Raw genomic sequence first — 11,387 nt, forward strand, 5'->3', positions numbered from 1 at the left:
TTAATATGACTTGTTCACATTAGGATTGTTGATTGGAGGGATGGGAAGAAGATGTCTTAAGGCTTGGATTAGTCAAAATTCTGCGCATGACGCACGTGGGACCTTGTGGGGACCACATGTAGGAAGAAATGTGGCCTTTGTAAGAGTTAGGGAATGATGAGGATTTAAGATAGATAGGAGATTCACACTTTAGATTTGTTTTTATTTTTATCAGATAATTATTTAATCATTTCAAGTCTTGAATAGAGGATAATGACACTTAGTGTATTTGACCTTAGTTTAAGGGTAATGTTTATATCAAGGGGCTCATTTAGAAACATGTAACAATTAAACCATATGGTAATGGAAAAGCTCAATATAGGAAAATAAATTAAATGAAATAAATAAGTTTATGAGAGTGCATATATAATTGAACATGATGTTAAGTACAGAGGGTTTAATTAAATTAGTGTTAAGACTATAAATTAGGATAGTTGGATGTACATATAATAGGGTTAATATGAAGTAAGTTGTCGGAATGATGGGATTGGAGAATCAAGGATAAGGATGGATGGTGGATTAAAATAATAACTCAAATCTAGTTTTATCTAGTCAATAAAGCACATTGATAGATAAGAGTTACTAGATAGAATTGAATGCATGACAAACCTATGTAGATGTTGGATTTAATGTCAAGTGAATTTTATATTTGGCTTGAGGGAATGTTAGTTAGATAATGAATGTTGTAAATTCGATTGAAGATATTAGTAGAATATCAAAGTCGATAGAATATATACCAATTTGAAAATGTAGTGTAGGAATAAAGCATTAGTTAGCTAGTATGTAATAAGGGTCAATAGGCATGTCATTAGAGGTAGGTCATCAGCTCATGTACCCTATGTATAATTAATGATAATATGATTCATGTACACCACATTTTACTATGTTAGTTGCATGAAATGATGAATACATATATGTCAGAATGACAAGGTATGTTATATACAAACCTTATTTATACACTTGCACCTAATCCTTGCATAAACAATTCATCTAACAAATTTAAATTGACAAACTCAATACGATGGTGTAGTAGGATGTGTTTAAATATAGATCGTGAATTATTATTGAGTTAAGTAATTTGAATTGGCCCTTAGACTTACTAAGAGTTCCTCATTTTATGTGCTTACTAATTCATACTATGAAACTACTTTGAATCTTAACATGCTTTGATAATAATAATATTGATAGTAAGAAAGTGAGCTTATGGTGAATAATTAGATGTAATAATGTAAAAAGTAAATGTAATAGTATAGTAATTATAGTTATTAAAATAGTAAATGTAAAAGCATGGAAATGCAGCTAGATTAGTTAGTAGTTGATGAGCTAGATAGTTAGTAATTGTCTTTTGTTAGAGTGAGTTTAATTTATGTATTGAAATAGTAATTTTTGTGTTTAGGAAATTGTAGTGAGTGCTAGTTTGGTGAGGAAACAATGTTGATAGAATGCATAAGGATGACTAAATAGAGTAAAGAGGGAGAAAATGACTTAGTATTAGTGCAATCTTCGAGATGACCTGTAACAAGTAAGATATGGATGCAAGCACATGATACACGTTTGGCAGATAAAACAAATTGTTTATTCCATAAGTTGTGTAACTAATGTGTTGAATGATGGATACTATCAATGCAAGTGGCCCCTTCTCCATCATGTAGACTTCGAAGCTACCTTTGGGGCATATCTTTTCTAATTTCCAATGGTTAGATCTGATATAGTGTGGTAGATAAGTGCACATTTTCTTATTTGACTAAGGGTGCTCATGTGATGAGTACTAAATCTAAATTCCTTAGATAAGTGTGTTTAATCGATTAAGATATACTACACTTCCACACCATATAGTAATTTTCACATTAATATATATTGTAATGATTAATGAATGTGTGTACATTGGTAATGAGGATAATAAGTAATTTTGATCCCCTTCCCTTACATGCACTAGAATCACGACCTAGTCCATATGATACAACCGACAGACCCTAATAGAATATTAGTATCAGAGGCTTGTTAGGATATGAATTACCTCACTAATTTATGAGTGTTGTATCTTGAACTTGCTCATTTAACTCGCGACGCTAACTTGAACTAGACTGTCATCCAATTTATTTGAAAACTACCTGTGACTAAAATGTTACAACCGAATGACACTATCCACATGAGTCTTGAACTCCTATTCAATGATAACCTTGTTTTACAATATGTAATTTCTTATGCGACTTCATAAGCTACAAAAAAAAAAAAAAAAATTGTTGTGTTTTTACGAGTAAAATTTAGGGCATGACACATGATCCACGATAAATTGAACAATACTAGATACTAAATTAATATGTATATCATTGCACGCACATAAATGAAAAAAATATATATCAAAATACATGTATCCATAGAAAAAAATTTACACAAATATATATCAAAGATCATGTATCCATAGAAAAAGTACTCAAATATATATCAAAATACATAGATCCATATACAAAATGTGGTTGATCATGCCATCAGAATGTGTATACTATCAATGCTTTTGTATATAATGTGGCATATTCCATCTCAAAATGTCTCATGATGCATCCTACAAAAACTATACTATCCTAGGGTGCTGGTGGATGATCAAAATGTAGCCTCTTTGCTGCATTAGGTGGATCAGATGCCTCCTACATAAACAAAAAAGGAAAACCCAAAGTTAGACTACTAAATTTATATGATTCTACATATCTAACATTGAATTACTCAAATGCATAATGATCTTTTCTATAATGGAGATTAATACTATCAAAATTTCATAATAAATACCTCTCTTGTCGACCTCCTGCATCGGTCAGGAGTCCTCTTGTATGCCCTCAGCAATGCTGGTACTCTTTGATTGTGGGTTGTATATGTTCAAATACCTTTGTCAGATGAATCTACAATTTAAACTATAACATTATAATTCATAGCATGCTAAATTTATAACATATTTAATCATGAATTCAAACTACAACTTACTATTGCAGGCTCCTCCTCAGGAGTGAGTGGCCACATCATCAAATCTACATAACTGTCCCGTCGAACCTCATGTGCACTAGGAGTCACCTATGAGATACAAAATAGTAGTTGTTAATATCACGAAAATTAGTTTTAAATTTATTTATGAAGATAAGTGATGCAGGAGCATCCCATGCTCATCAGGGAAAAATTGAAGATCCAAGGCATGACAGAGGTCATGGAGCATCTCTTGAAGTCAATTGGGCAATCCTTGCAACAATTATGGCTCATGGAAGCATACAAAGTTATAATGTTGGACTCATATGTGGAAAAAAGTTGTAATTGGGCATGAGATAGGATTTTAGGATTTCATATGGTAGATGAGTCATTTGATAGGTTCATGTAGGTTTTCATGATCATATCTTGTCTTTAGACAAGTCAAAATGTTCAATAAACCCATTAAAAGCATAGTTTAATAGTTAGAAATTTGAATAGTAACAGTTATGTGTTTTTTGGAGGGAAACTCCATAATTTAAATTTTATGAAGAGTTAAAAAATGAAACCAATTGGAGGTGGTTGAGGGGGTTACTAACCATCCCTTGAAACTTATAAATTGTGATTGTACGGCCTGGAGGGTTAGATTTGTACGGACTGTCTCAAAAAATTGAATGAAAGTGCTTGGTTTTCAAGAGCAACTTGAAGAATCCTTTGTTTTTAAAGTGCTTTCTAATATTGGAATGAGTGGTAATATCATCTTAGATATGTAAATTCATGGTGAATGCTGAAGGAGAAGTTCTAGAATTGAGTTTTGGGGTTTGAACAAGCAGGCCCTGGTTTTTAAGCCATTTTAAGTAGGGTTTTGAAGTTTGGTTGTTTAGGAGTGTGACCAAGACATATAATCTTGAAAATAATTTGATTTAGATAATTAATAGAGACTATGAAAAATTATTAAGTCAGACTGCAAGTTTGAAGGGTACTTGCTTTGTAAAAGTGGTCTAATTAGGCCTAATTCTGAGACAAACTGCTCTGTCCCGTACAATCTTTCCAAAGGAGTGATATCTAATTTTTGGATGTGTTATAAAAATAAAAAAAGGGTATTTGAAAAGATAGTTTATTTTCTTGGTGTTTTGGAAATTTTGGGAGAAAAATTAAGAAAACAGGGTCTGCTGATCCAAAGAAGAGAATAGCCTAGTAAAGGGCAAAACTGGTCTCTTTTGTATCTACTAAAGATTTGTGGGTGTGGATACCTTAGAAAAATGTTGGTTTAAGTTTTTAAAGGTTTGAAGAGGTGGAGGGAACACTTGGTGAATGTAAATCCAATTTTGGAGTCTTTGGTGGCATTGTGTGTATTTGGGAACACCATTGAAACATAGGGGTTGGGTCCATATTGTGCTTGAATTTGCAATTTTGTGGTTAGATCCTCCATCCTCTACATCAAATGGTATCAGAGCATCAACAAGGCCTTTTGGGATTAGATAAGTTGTAGGTTTTGTCATCATAGGAGTCTTTGTCATCCTTAGTGTGCTGGTCCCTTTGTTGAAGCCTTCGCATGTCTAATTCCTCCTTGTGTGTCCTAGAGTTGAAAAGTACATAAGTGGTGTCTAGAGATTTATTGGTGAGGAAAGAAAGAGAATAAGTGAGTTGGCCCTTGGGAAGGAAGAAAACTTGTTGTGAAAATGCCTCCTAAAAATCAAATGGCTAGAGAACTTGAAGAATTGAGAGAAGAGTTGGCAAGAGAGAAAAGAGAGAGGAGAGAACTTGAAGCATCTAGAGTGAGGGAAGAAAGATAGATGAGAAGAGAGAGGCTAAAGCTTATTTCAAGGATAGAATCCTTAGAAAGGGAAAGGCAAGAACCTAGAGGAGAAGATGTTAGAGGAAAAAATCATGGAGAGAACCATGAAGAAGAAGAGGTTGGTAATGCAAGGCAAGAGCATGAGACAACAGATGATCCTGAAGAAAGGAGATTTATGAGAATCATTAAGGTAGTACAAGGTAATGGTGGGAGGAACCATATTGATTTGCCAATATACCAGGGTAAAATGGATAGTGAAGAAGTGCTAGGGTGGATAGAGGCCCTTGAGAACTACTTTGATCTTGAAGACATAGAGGCAAATAAGAAGGTAAAAGTAGAAAAAGAAAGATTGAGAGGAACAACACTCACTTGGTGGACTAGTGTTCATAATGAGAGAGAGGAAAGGTGGTCCAGGGCACCTAACCTATGTGGCAGGGGGGAACAGGTATCTATGTTGCCAGACACCTTGCCACTCCATGAAAGCGAGGATTCAAGTAGATTAGGAAGTTGGAATAAAGGTTTGGTCCATATTTTACAAGTTGGTCTATGTTTTTTAATAAAGGAACATGTAAGGCCCACAAGAATTTTGGTGTGGTTATAAACCAAGTGACTCCATGGGACCAAAATGCCTTAGAATAGGGTATTTAGAGTCTAAACAGTATTAGCAAAAAGTGGTTGTTTGTTTGTTTTATGGTTGGGAATGCCTATATGGTTGTTCCAATGGTCATGTAGACCTTTATATATGTCATATGTGATCTCAGTTGAAAGGGGGAGATTAGAGTGTATGGTGGTTTGGAGAAAAAACAATAAAAACTTCAATTTTTTGGAAATTTACTGGTAATCGATCAGCTGTTATGCTGGTACAGATCCGTATAGAGCTTTTATGATTACTAAGTGTATGAAATAGTTGCAAGGGTGAGTTAGGAAACTTTTGGTTTTGGTTTGTCTCAAAAAGGAGTTGGGGTTTAAAAGTTATCTGCATTTTAGTAGAAGGTGGTTTGAAAAGCCTTGTTTCCTAGACCCTTCCACAAATGCATCCCTAACTTGCATTCCCACCAATGGCACCCTCTAAAACTGAGGGATATGCAAGTTAAGAGACTAGGCAACATAATGCTAGAGAGAAGTGAAACTATTTTTCCAAGTCGGCCCTACGTCAAGCAAGCCCATGTGCTTGACTAGTTTTTGTAAGGTAATTGGTGACAGTCATGGTTGCAGGCACTTCTGATCAGTTTGAGTGCTGGAGTTGGATGCATTGACTCTGTTGGAGATTTTCTTAAGTGTTTTGGGTCTTGGGAACCAACCTTGCTCATTCTTCCTTGAAGCCCTAGCCTAACTTGATCAACTAGGCCTAGGTAGCAAGAAGTAGTTTGGAGGGTGCTGGAGCAAGATCAGCCCAAAAGCTCTTGGATTCTTAGTAGGTGCCAAGAAGGGTGTTTGGACCTATGGAGAAGTCCCCATGCTATTAAGGGATACTGGGAGAAAAGTGCAAAGAAGCTAATTGGAAGGCTACAAGGTTTGTAGGGTTAGAAGTGCAAAGGTGTGTTGAGAGTTTGGTGGAACCAAACAAATTGATGATTTTGGGTTGGAACAGTATGTCCATGATTGTCTCCATTTCTAGTGACAGTTGGTGAGGCTTTTGAAGTGGAATTGCCTTGTTTGGCTTGGAGGTTGAGTATACCCGGAGTGGGTAAGAGGACTTGTGAGAAGTCCTAGAATCCTAAGTTGGATTGTGACATCCATTTATTGGCTTGTGAAAGGTAGTTGCTGCAGACTTTGCATCAAAAGGGGATTGAATAAGATTTAAGATTGGGAGAGAATGAAGACCATGGTGACAAATCAATTCTTGCCATCTGATTTAGCAATCCAAATAAAGATAAGAAGGAACAATTTGAAATAGAGGGATATGGATGTTATGTCCTATACTGAGAAATTCCATACCCCAAGTATTAGGGGAGGACTGGAAGATGAAGATGAGAAGGTGGCTAGATACATTGATGGCCTCAAGCACAATATTCAAGATGAAATAGGATTGAATTTACCAAGGACACTTGGAGAATATTTTCAGTTGGCAATCTAGGTAGAGGAGAAGCTGAAAAGAAAGAATGAGAGGCGAGAAAATTAGAGAGGAGGTGGAACAATGAGAGGAAGAGGTGTAAGAAGTTAGTTTGACACTTCAAACAATCAAGACAAAGATAAAGGAAAAGAGATTACATCTGAGACAAGAGGAAGTTTCAGGGGAGGAAGATTTGGAAGTGGAAGAGGTAATAGTGTTTTCACAAGTAAATGCTTCACATGTGGAGGAGTAGGAAATCAATCCTACAACTGCCTTGAGAAAGGTGTGGATTTTAGGAAGGAGGAGAGGAGAGTCACCTTGACCCAAGGAGAAGAGGAAGAAAAGAAGTACGATAATGCAAACCCTGAACTTGAAGGAGAATCTTTGATGGTGAGAAGAGGACCACAAATGCAGTAGCAAAAGGAGACCAGACCATCCATTTTTAGGACAAATTGCATGATCCATGGTAAGATTTGTAAGATGATAATAGACTCTAGTTCCTTTGATGATTTAGTGTCTTATTAAATGGTAAATAAACTAGGATTGAAGAAGTATCCTATTGATAGACCATATAGGGAATCTTGGGTCAGTGATGCACAAAATATTGTTGTAAGGGAGCAAGCAATAGTGGATTTCTCTATAGGAGAATATAAAGATCAAGTTATATGTGATGTCATTCTAATGACATGCTGCCATGTAATCCTTGGAAGGCCTTGGCAAGCCTCAAGGAACACTATTCATTTTGTCTCATCAAATGTTTATATAGTACACAAAGATGGTGTGAAGTTTAAGGTAAATCCTTTCACTGGTCATGATGAGGAAAGAGTTATTTGTTTTGGCAAGAAAGAGTTTGTGGACTTGCAGGAGCAGAGGGAGAGTAAACATGATATGACAGATCTACCACTAAAGCCATCTCTTTTGGTTATGAAGGATGAGATTGTTCAGGACAAAACTCATAATTCTGCTTACAAGCAAATGATGATAGCAAAAGGAGTGATGATAGGAATAGTATGGTGTCCTTTGGTGATGAGAATGAACAAAGAAGTGAACATATCTATGGAGGATAAGAGATAGGGTCAACATGACCTCAGACAATAAGTTATTCAGCCTTTGTCAAGGATAAAACATGACTGTTCACAATCAGTAGGCAGTAAGGTTACCATGACTAGTAACAAGGATCCAATGCTTTTTGTTTCTAATGATTTGTATGTAGGTGTGCACGGTAATACATTGCAGGTGCAAAGTTGCAAACATCCCTCTAGAAGGATGGGAGGAAAGAAGATAGTACCCCTTAACTCTTGGGACAAGAGTTTCTTTAAAGGTGGGGTGTTTGGTGTAGGGGCACCTATTAAATCATCTAAGAGAGCCTTGGTACCAAATGAAGATACAAGATCAAAGACATCATTGATTGTTAATTGGGATATATTAAAACCAATAATGGAATTTTGTAATAAACAATGTAATTTGAAAGACAAAAGTCATAAAAGTCCTAGTAAGGACCTAAGGGCAACATGATGTAAAATGGCCAAAAGAGCCAGATGGGGTAGTCTTAGGATAGTTTCATACTTAGTTGCATTTAATAAATCCATATGACCAATTTTGAGTTAATGGAATAGTTTAGAAAGTTAGGGAATGCATAAAAACTACAGTTTGAAATTTGAATTTCAAATTCAAATGGTCATATTAGTTTTGGAGGGAAAGTAGTAATTTGGTATTTTTTTGATTAAATAAACCTTTGTAACCAACTTGGTTGGTTGGACAGGTGCATATAAGCCTATTTAAGTTGTAATGAACATATGCAATACATGAATCATTATTGGTACAAAAAAATCATAGAAATTGTACGGAACAAAAATCATACTTTCCTCTGCATCAATAAGAAAATAAAAAAATAAATGATACTTATACATACAATGGGGCTCTCTGTGCAAATGGAAATCCCTGATGATCTAGGACGTCGAATCTGTATAGGCTCATCACCAGTAGCCACACCCTATATACAATAAAGAATGTAATTAAATGAGATTACCAAAAACATTTTACAAGAATGCATCAGTATTTAATCAATTAGAAAACATCTAATTACCTTTCCTTTGTCAGTGCATGCTGGCTCACCCCCTGCACTTTGTCCCCCTAGGGCAGGTGGTATTTGCAAGATAAAAGAAAGATTAGCAACCATATATGCTACAATATCAAATAGAAAAAAAAAATGCGAACACAACATAATGTATCATAGATGTCTGAAGGCCAATGAAATGGTTGAGAGTGTAGCATCATCTATCTGTCTGAGCTCCTCCTTGGTCATCAACTAAACATGAATGAAGATCACATACATGTAAAAGTCAGTATGGCTTAAAAATTAAAGTTACTCTATTATAAAAATTAACTTTAAATTGTATATGTCATAACAAAAAAATGTATACACGTACCGACATCGAAGGATTCCATGCCTTTGCATTCCCCTCCTCTCTCGCATCAGGGTCTATAGCCTCTAAACGTGCGTTTGGTGTATCCTCGTCTAATACAAAATGATACTCAGGAAGATCACCTATGGGACCCAAGGAAATATTCTTGCATGTAATGCAAGTGTGAGGCACAGAAATGTGTGATTAGCTAGCCGATGATGAACTGGCACCAACATCATCAACATGAGGAGGTAGGACTGACCTAGCCTAAGATATCATTAGGCTACTTAGCCTATGAATCGCTCTGATGGTTTGAGAGCTAGCCTCTGCCATAATATTTGGATGCTGCACTTGAGGAGGGAGGGAAATATTAGGGGGGGGGGGGGGGGGGGGGGGACAAAAGTGCCAAGTTTCTTCCACTGGGAAGAGGGTCTATCCTAAGGAGCTCCTAGTCCTAAGCCCATGTTGGGCTTCATGCTCCAATAGTTCACTTTAAGTTTCAACACAAATTCTGCATAGAATTTTCTAAGGAAATAAAATGGTATGTCTAAATTGCCATGTGGAGAGTTATCAAAGACCATCCACCAACGATCGCAAAAATATGCACGTATGGTGTCATTTGTGCACCATTTAATCGATAGTTTGATTTTTTTTGGGTCAACTACTATACCCATTTTTGGGTTAGCAAAAAGGCTAGCCAAATCATCTTTCATTATGTTGAGGGCTGCAACCTCATCATAATCCAAACCATCATCAAACATCTGGTGCATTTCATCACGCCAACAAAGAGCGGCATTTTGTTGGTTCGTGAGGGTTTCAATGTTATCCGCTATGGTGTTTAACATGGATAACATAGGAGCTAGTGCAGGTACATTATTATATGTTCTATGCAAACCTCTCAACTTGGTGAGATTTTCATTTATCAAATCCTTGATTCAAGGAGGGTTTTGAGGAGGTAGAGGATCATTTGGTGGACGGTTTTGTGGGGATACTAGATCGTTTGGTGGTGGGTTACGAGGAATATTATTCCCTGCCTCAGTGTCATTATTTTTATCAGCCATTCCTATTGAATTGCAAAACATAATATATATTAAAAAAAAATCTAAATTTTAACCATTTTTGTCAAAAAAACCCTAGATTCAACTAAAACAAATAAAAACATCCTAAAATCTATTAAATTTAGGTTAAAAATGAGTTCAAGAAAAAAAAAAAAAACCTAAATATCTGATATCCGATCGACAATGGTAATACTAGCCCCAAATTTGCGTAAAATGAGGCCGCACAGGTCTGTGATTTTATTTAATCCAGTGCACAAGTATTGGATATCCGATATAACATTGAATATCCGATATGGCCCAATAACATATAATGAGTATAATATATATAATACAACGTATAACATATAATATATATTACATTTTATATATTTTAATATTATATTATATATATATTATATTAATTTACTATATATTATAATATAAAATATTATATTATATAATAATATCATTATTATAATATATTATTATAATTTATAATATATTATACTTTTTTATTATATATAATATTATAAGATATTACTTTTTATTATTATATTATATCTTATATATATATTATATTACATTACTATATATTATAATATATTAAATATTATATTATATTATTATAATATAATACATTATAATATTATTATTATTATAGTATAATATTATACGATTATAATATAATAATAATAATATTATTATATTAAATAATAATAATAATAATATTAAATAATATATCATACTATTATATGATAATAATAATAATAAATAATAATAATAATAATAGTGGTATAATATTATTACTCTAATTATCAAATATCCGGTCACATGTCAGATATTCGATTTAAAATCGGATATCCGATATTATCGGATATCTAATGTCAAATCTAGGTTTGGTTCCTGGATAGGTGAAAAAAAGTTAGAGCAAATTTTGAAGCGATTTTAGACATCTTCAAACTCGTTTTTTTTCACATCGCCACTTTTTGGCACACCATGATCCCGCACATACCCTTTGAGGTTATCATATATTGTTCTATTAAACTTTTAATCAATATTTTTGTATTAAAATTAAATTTTATAAATTGACATCTATATATCACTTA

The sequence above is a fragment of the Cupressus sempervirens genome, chromosome 11, assembly GCF_028749045.1.
Source record: "Cupressus sempervirens isolate cs-2001-9-10 chromosome 11, ASM2874904v1, whole genome shotgun sequence".
Classification (NCBI taxonomy): domain Eukaryota; kingdom Viridiplantae; phylum Streptophyta; class Pinopsida; order Cupressales; family Cupressaceae; genus Cupressus; species Cupressus sempervirens.